General features: G+C 43.9%; 1 pseudogene; it reads right to left on the reverse strand.

Moving 5' to 3' along the window:
- Nucleotides 1-917: 917 nt before the first annotated feature.
- LOC117723465 (pyruvate kinase PKM pseudogene) lies at nucleotides 918-2527 on the reverse strand (annotated as a pseudogene).
- Between the last annotated feature and the right edge of the window lie 6474 nt (nucleotides 2528-9001).

Raw genomic sequence — 9001 nt, forward strand, 5'->3', positions numbered from 1 at the left:
ATGAATGGGTGGATGGACAGATGGATGGATGACGTAGTTGACTAGGTCTCTAATTCTTTATCTGAAGGTCCGCTCTGTGTAAATCAACCTTCAGACCACATCCCATTCCTACCTTTTGGAAGATGTAGGATGTCTTCCATAATTTTAATGATTTCTTCCTGGTACTTCTGAGGTCCTCAGATCATCTTTGGACCATTTATTTATTTATTTATTTATTTATTTATTTATTTATTTATTGCTTCAGCTGCTATTTATTGGCATTCAGGTGGGCACTATAACAACAGGCCTGGAGATTCTGCAAAATATAAGGTGGAGAGTGGAGTGTCTGCAGTGACAGCTGTGGAGTGCATGAGGAGTGGGGAGGCCAAAGCTGTTGGGAAAGCAAGTCAGGGCCAGGGCCAAAAGTCATCTACACTGGGACTCTGGGCCCCATGCCTTCAGCACCTACTCTTGCCCTTTCCTGACTTCAGGCTAGGGCTGGGAATTCTCTGAACAACTTTCTACAAGAGCAAAGTACACAGAGATGATGCTGCCCTTCTGTGATAAAGTCAGAGGGTTTCCAATCCTGCATTCCTCCTTCACCCCTGGCTCAAGTAGGGCCATGAAAAATTGCTGGACTCTAGTGCGTGTTTCAGAGGCACTAATTTTCCCTGGTGTCCCAGCCCACTAGTGCCACACTATGGCCCAGAGTGAGCAATACAAGTGGTGCTGGCCTAATGGATTGAATAGGGGAGGGGAAGGGACAGGGGCTAGAAGAGGGGCTCCAGAGGACCATCAAGGTACAAGCGCTACTTCATTATCTACTTTATTTTGTGGTTCATTTGGGCTTTCTTTGATAAGATCTTCCCAGGTCTCTAGAAAATCTGTTCTAAATATTTAGTGCTTCTGCTCCACTCAGGAGATGGCAGCATGCTTCATTATCCTGTGTGAATAAACTCATTAAACATGTAAAAAAAAAAAAAAGGTAGAAGCACTACACACATGGTGTTAGTGAAGCCAGAGACAGGGCGCCACTCCGTCAGCACAATGCACAATGACCACATCTCCCTTCTTGAAGAAGCCTCGGGCCTTGCCAACATTCATTTTCAAGTTTACACGAAGGTCAACATCCTCAGCCCAGGCATTTACTACAGCATCCTTACACAGCACAGGGAAGATGCCACGATGCAGATGGTCCTGGCGAGCAGTCTGGGGATCACAGCAATGATAGGAACCCGAGGGCAGTACCTGGCCACTTGGTGGGCACTCCTGACAGACTTAGTGAGCACGATAATGGCCCCACTGCAGCACTTGAAGGAGGCCTCCATGGTGCCTAGCTTCTCTGTGGTCTCTGGTAATGGGCGCCAGGTGGCAGAGTTCCTCGAATAGCTCCAAGTGGTAGATGGCAGCCTCTGCCTCTCGGGCAATCAGGTGCCGCATGCAAACAGCCTCCAGAGGATAGTCCCCCTTGACTGTTTCTCTGGACAGCAGGATGCAGTCTGCTCCATCTAGGACTGCATTGGCCACATCACTGCCTTCAGCACAGGGCGTGGCTTCTTGATCGATGCTCTCCAGCATCTATGTGGCACAAATGACAGGCTTCCTGGCTCAGTTGCATCGCCCGATCATCATCTTCTGAGCCAGAAAGACCTCTGCAGGAATCTCAATGCCCACGTCACCCCGAGCCACCATGATCCTATCTCTGGCCTCCAAAATCTCATCAAACCTGCGGATACCTTCATGGTTCTCGATTTTGCTAATGATCTTGATGTTCCTCTCCTTCTCTCCCAGGACCTTCCTAACTTCATGAGCGTTGGCTGCCTTGCAGATGAAAGACGCAAACGCCATGTCCACATCCTGTTCCACCCCAAACTTCAGGTCCTGGATGTCCTTTTCTGACATGGCGGGGAGGTCCACAGCAGCGCTAAGCAGGCTCACGCCCTACTTGCTGCCCAAGGAGCCACCATTCTCCACCTCACCAGGAAGTCAGCACCTTTCTCCTTCACCTGCAAGCGAGATGAACCCATCATCCATGTAGATCGTGCTGCCCACTTCCACCACCTTGCAGATGATCTTACAGTCCAGCCACAGGATGTTCTCGTCACACTTCTCCATGTAGGCATTGTCCAGGGCGAAGTTCAGAGTGGCTCCCTTCTTTAGCTCCAACTCTGCAGTGCCCCTGCCCTTGATGACTCCAGTCTGGATCTCAGGTCCCTTCGTGTCCAGAGCCACCGCAACGGGACGGTAGAGAATGGGATCAGATGCAAAGCTTTCTGTGGCTGCACGCACATTTTTGATGGTCTCTTCATGCTACTCCTGGGTTCCATGAGAGAAATTCCGCCGAACCACATTCATTTCAGACTTAATCATCTCCTTCAGATAGGGAAGTAGGGTCAATGGTACAAATGATGCCAGTGTTGCAGGCTGTGAGGGACGCTCAGTCAATATCCAGGCTGCACATGTGCTCCAGAAAGGTGTCAGCCATGGCTGCAAGGAGCTGCTGTGTCTGAATGATGGCAGTCCCTGCTTCGCTGTGTGGCTTCGGCATGGTTTCTGAAGTCCTTGGGCGTACTTCGGAACCTTCTGAGATACCTAAACCGGTTGTCTGTCGGGTCAGGTAGCCAGTGGCTGCTGTGCCCCTTGGGCACTTTAAATAGCAGTGTAACCTCTGGCCAACACTCAGCGAAAGAATAGGAATGTTAGTTTATCAGAAACCAAACCAATTCAATTCATATAACTCCTCCTCCTTCCCTTTTTCCTCCCTCCATTACCTTCTCCCTCCAACCCCTAGTAACATTTTCATAAAATTTGCCATTCTAATCTCTTTCAAGAATTCAGAAACCTGGGGCTGGAGAGATAGTACAGTGGTTAGGAGCACTTGCTGTTCTTGCAGAGGACCTCAGTTCAGGTCATACTTACACAGAGGCTTAGATCTATCCTTATTTCTAGTTTTAAGGAATCCAGCACCCTCCTCTGGCTTCTGAGGGTGACAGGAACACATATGATGCACATTCATACATGCAGGCAAAACACACACATAAAATAAAATGAATATTTTTTTTAAATTTAGGGATATAATTATATTCTAAATACCATGTGATCCTCACACCAACTTTCTCAATAGCCCAAATAGAAACTCTGTACCAACTGAGCAATAAATCCCCATTCCCAATCAGCCCTCAAGTCTCTAATCTACTTCCATTCTCCATGACTTGTCTACTTCAGTTATTTCATAGGTGGGACCATTTAATATCCTCCCTTTTATGTCAGGGATGTCTTTACATCTATAAAATTATAAACAGTTACATATATACTTTGTTTCAAGTACATATGGAAATATGTAAATTTACAATAAAAATCAAGCCTTGTACACACCCATCTTTTCCCCTTTTCCCTGTGTTGCCACTCCCCATGTGTAAAACTGTGTGAGGAGAATAGGATTCTCCAGGTATGAACTGATGACCTTTGAACTGGTGCTAGAATACATTCCATAATGACAATAGGAATTGCGTGACCATCCAAAACCTCTGTTTATGCTGTGAAGTGCTTTGATGTCATCTCTTACATATCAGAAGACTGAATGCAGGAAAGGGGCTACAAGCTTAGCACAATCCTGGTAGCTCCATCTTGTGTGGGGCTTTGGTGTATAAGAGAAGCTAATGTGATCATGGGACCAATTTATTCATGTCTTTCTATACTGTAAAGCTTGCTTTTGAAACTCCTTCATCATTGGTGCCCACATTCCTACCTCATCCTATCTTAACTGCTGTATGGAAGTGAAGGATCATAATTTGTTTACAAATGCATACTTATATTTTAATTTTACTTTATGAATTTAGGGGAGTTTGTCATTCTAGGGCACGTACTGTTTCTGGATGGGTCAGTACACAGTGGGTCTCTAAAATAGTGATGAAAATAAGATGAACATTTAATCAACGCCAACAATGCTTTCAGCCTTATGTAGGTAACTTCCTGTTTCTTCTTCCTGGCTCTCAGTTCCTTACTCTGCCTCTTTGAAAATGACTTTGAGGATCAGTAGTCCTGCCTCATTTCCAGCAAGTATTTCTTGACTCTCCAGAGAGTTCCACATTCCAACACCCATTCATTGCACCTTATACCAGTCTTCAACAGGACCTACCTATCTCAGATTGCTCATTTTATTTTGTTGAGATTCAGTCCCCAAAATGACAAAGTAGATTGATAGAAGATGGCTAGTAAGCGAGAAGTTGAAACCTATTGATTTAGAAATGCTAAGTAGAAAAACACTTGGGTTGAGACCCCTCAAAGATATATTCAAAAGAAATAGGGAAGATCACTTTATTTACTTAGTTTACTTCTAGTTCCAAAGGAGAAGCTAAGAATCAAGATGTATTTTCTTTCTCAGTGAATGATATTTTACCCATAGATACAAGCAAACAGAAGCACAGACAAAAAGATATACCTTAGGGTATATCTGTTCTTTTCTCCAATCCAGTATGGAAAAAATGAAAGATCACTGTTAAGAGAAAATTCCAGGACTGAAGAGATAGATGGCTCAGCACTTTAAAGCTGGTCTCACAACCAAAAGGAGGGTAGCTCGAGTTATAGTTTTCTAATACTCCAGGCAAAAAGTCATTCATATTGAATTAGATATAGAATAATAGCCTCTAGGGCATCTAGGAATCTTATCTGAAAGGAAGTCTTGAACGTTGTGTTGGTTTGAATAAGAGCCCCATAGGCTCATATATTTGAATGAGAAGTAGAGCTGTTTGAAAGGATTAGAAGGATCAGAAGGCCCCTTTTGGAAAAGGTGTGGCTTTGTTGAAGGAAGTATGTAACTGGAGGTGTAATTTAAGGTTCCAGAAAGCCCACATTAAGCCCCTCTTCTCTGCCTGATACCGGAGAATCGGGATGCAGCTCTCAGCTACTGTTCCAGCACCATGTAAGCCACCATGCTCACCACTGTGATGGCAATAATGTAAGCCTCTGAAATTGTAATCAAGCCCCCAATTAAATGAATTCTTTTATAATAATTGCCTTGGTCGTGTTATCTATTCACGGCAATAAACAGTGAGTGAGATGACAGTTAAAATTGAATGTAGGAGAGGATGGCCTTGTCGGGCATAGGTGAGAGAGGAGTTTCTTGGTCCCATAAAAAACGAACACAGAGTGGAAGGAGAATCTGAGGGTGGGGAGGTGGTAGTGTGTGGGGGGGTAGGTGCGGGCACTGCCTCATAGAAGCATGAGGAGGGGGGTGGGAAAGGAGGTTTCTGGGTGGTGGGAGGAAATGGGGTAAGGGGATAAAATCTGAAAGGTAAATATAATACTCAATTTTAAAAAAGAGATGGAAAAAAGGGGAAAAAGGAGAAAAAAGAAAGAAAGAAAATTAGGAGATTTAATAGCATAAAGGGAAGGATTTAGAAATTTAGGAGGCAATTTATGTTAATGGAAACAGCATCATAGAAACTGGAAAATCACACCCTCATAGAAGCACAAGGGGGGGGGGTGGGATAAGGGGTTCCTGGGTGGTGGGGGGAATGCGATAAGGGGATAAAATTTGAAATGTAAATATTATAACCAATTTTAAAAAGGGGAAAAAAAGTTGCTAGAACCAACATCTTTAAAAAATTGTCAATCCTCTAAGAAAAAAATTTTTTTTTTCTTGATACTAAAACTTGTTCTGAGAATTGTATATTGCAGAATACACAGCCTTGGTGTATCTACTCATCAAGCATACTGAGCAGACCTGCCCAAACCTTCGATGTCCTAGAATTCCATCTGGATGCAGTAAAGGCACAGCATCAGAGGCTTAAACAAAACAAAACAAAATAAAATTGAATTGAATTTCCTATGGCAACTGTTGGCATAGTTCAGTGAGTAGTGTGTTTGTTCTGCAAGTGGGAGAACCTAAGTTTGTATTTCTTTAACCCAGGTCAACTTGAGTGTGGTATCACCAGTTTATAATTACAGTGCTACTATGGTGAGATGGAAAGTTGAGACAGAGAATCTCCAGAAGCTGTTGGGCCAGCCAGCTTCAGCAAACAAGAGAGACCTTGGCTCAAACAAGGTGAAAGGTGAGGAATGATACCTGAAGTCCTTCTCTAACCTCCACTCATGTGATATGGTGTCTGAACATGCACTAGTATACAATACACAGTTACACCATGTCACTCCCCACCATACACAACTACCACCACTGCCTACAGAAGCAGAAACAGCAGCAGCAGCAACAACAACAACAACAACAAAATCCCACTATTCATTTACCTTTCAAATATTAGGTGTAGAATTTAGATGCAATTATATGAACTCAAAATCCAGCTGACCTAAAATCCAGCTGCATCAATAAGTATTATTCTAACATTTCAAGCTTCATCTATTTTCAGTGAGTCTGGTGAACAAAGGCTATCTTCATTAATACTGCTATTTTTTTTTTCTATAGTTCAGGGCCTTGGGAAAGGAAATTTTTCAGAAGCCTTTGGTCAAGAGTTGGCTTTTTTTTGTCTCTTCCAATTCACCCTTGCATTTCACAATCTCCATGAAAATGTCCACATCTATTCCATCCCACACTTTCTTCTTCTTACTTGTCTTCTCTGGGCTGCATTATAGGCAACATGGTTTGGATTATTTCTCCCATTGCTGTTACTCTGCTTATGCACTCTGTGCCTTGAGTAATAACAGGCTATTAATTTCCATCTGTACCCAATCCCAGTTCTAGAACCACCCTGAGTGCATACACTGGGCTCAGAAAATATTTATATGTTGTAATGTAGTCAATAATAACAAAATATTCTCCACAGGGATGAAGAAAAACAATCCACATTTTCTTTAGTTGTTTTGAATTCAATAATGAAGTTTTTGGGCAAAGGCTACATTTTTAAACAAGAGTTTCAACCCAGCCATAGTTTCAGAACAACTTCATTTGGGTGGCACCAGATTTGTCTCAATTCTGGTAAGCAGTGACTTCAAATGAGACACTCCTGTGAGCACAAGTTTGTTGCCATTTCTAAATAGCCCATAGAGAATAACAAAGTCAGTGAATGATAAACTGCAGATTAGAAAAAGGTAGAAGGAGAAATGAGCAGTCTCAAGTAATATTTACCACCTGTGGTTAGAGTCATTTATAAAGGAAGAGGTTTAGGTGATTATATGAGGATGTTGCCATAGATACAAGCTCTGAATGTGAGGGGTGTGTGTGTGTGTGTGTGTGTGTGTGTGTGTATCTAATGTGCATTATTCCCAGACTTAGTCAATCACTCTTTACCTAACTACTTGGGGTAGTTTGACTAAGAATGGCTTCCATAGGCTCATATACTTGAATGCTTAGTTACCAGAGAGTGACATTATTTGAAAGGATTGGTTAGGGGGTGTGGCCTTGTGGGAGGAAGTGTGTCACTACAGGTGGGCTTTGAGGTTTCAAAAGTCCATGTTAAGACCAGAGTCTCTTTCTTTGCCTACAGATCAGGGTGTAATTCTCAGCTAACACTCCAGGGCCTACCTGCATGCCACAGGGCTTCCTGCTATGATGATAATGGACTAAACCTCTGAAACTTTAAACAAGACCACAGTTAAATGCTTTTTAAAATAATAGTTGCATTGTTCATTGTTTCTTTCATAGAAATAGAATAAAGATGTTTGGCCATGTTGTTTATTAGAGGAATATGGAAGACTTTAGGAGTTTGGACTAGGAAAGTAGTTGAATACTTTAAGCAGGGCTTAACGGGCAATACAAGTAAGGACATGGAAGTTGGTATTGAGGGCATTTTGAACTGTGGGGACCTAGCTTAGTAAATTTCAGAGGGAAAAGATATTGGGAAGTGAACTAGAGACCATTCTTGTGATATTTTGACAAAGAATGTGGCTGATTTTTGCTCCTGAACTAAAATATGCTTGAGGCTAAATTGAAGAGTTTTGAATTAATAACATTGGAAGAGGATATTTCAAGACAGCCTAGTGCTGATTCTGTTTTGTGGTTATTAGTAATCACTCATATGCAGACCTGCAATAAAAAGGAGCAAGCTAGAGAATGGGGAATATAAACTGTGCACTTTGAGGAGAAAAGGGGCCCCAGAAGTATAATAGAGCTAAGTCCTATGCTTGAGCAGATACAAGTTTAAAGAAAAGTCTGATGCTAAATGACCCTACACAGCTAAGTTTCCAACTTGTAAAAAGGAATTAAGGAAAACTGAGTAGTGAAAGAAATAATCAGTAACAGAAATCTGATGCAAATATAATTTAAAGAAGGGGCCACATTCCAGTCCTATCAAGCAGTAGAACATTGTAGCTTTGCCACATGATTCTGACTTTAGATTCAAGGATACAAGCAAGAGGTTGTAGAATCTTCTTCTGCCTCTAAGAAAAGCCACTGAGGCCAGACCTTTGTCAGAGCCATGCATGGCGACCAAGAGAAGCCATTGTGTGAAACTGCACCCTGGATTATGTTGGCTATCTCAGTATGTTGGAGATTCCAGAGTCATGGGAGAACTATCAATGAAAAGAGAAAACAAGCTATGGAAAGAGAGAGGGAGGGAGAGGGAGAGGGAGAGGGAGAGGGAGAGGGAGAGGGAGAGGGAGAGGGAGAGGGAGAGGGAGAGGGAGAGGGAGAGGGAGAGGGAGAGGGAGAGGGAGAGGGAGAGGGAGAGGGAGAGGGAGAGGGAGAGGGAGAGGGGAAGGGAAAGGGAGAGGGACAGGGAGAGGGACAGGGGAGAGGAAGAGGGAGAGGGAGGGGGAGGGGGAGGGGGAGAGGGAGAGGGAGAGGGAGAGGGAGAGGGAGAGGGAGAGGGAGAGGGAGAGGGAGAGGGAGAGGGAGAGGGAGGGAGAGGGAGAGGGAGAGGGAGAGGGAGAGGGAGAGGGGAAGGGAAAGGGAGAGGGACAGGGAGAGGGACAGGGGAGAGGAAGAGGGAGAGGGAGGGGGAGGGGGAGGGGGAGAGGGAGAGGGAGAGGGAGAGGGAGAGGGAGAGGGAGAGGGAGAGGGAGAGGGAGAGGGAGGGGAGGGGGAGGGGGGGGGGGAGGGTGAGGGGGAAAGAGTTGTGCTACAGGATAT

The sequence above is a fragment of the Arvicanthis niloticus genome, chromosome 18 (genome assembly GCF_011762505.2).
Source record: "Arvicanthis niloticus isolate mArvNil1 chromosome 18, mArvNil1.pat.X, whole genome shotgun sequence".
NCBI classification, from domain to species: domain Eukaryota; kingdom Metazoa; phylum Chordata; class Mammalia; order Rodentia; family Muridae; genus Arvicanthis; species Arvicanthis niloticus.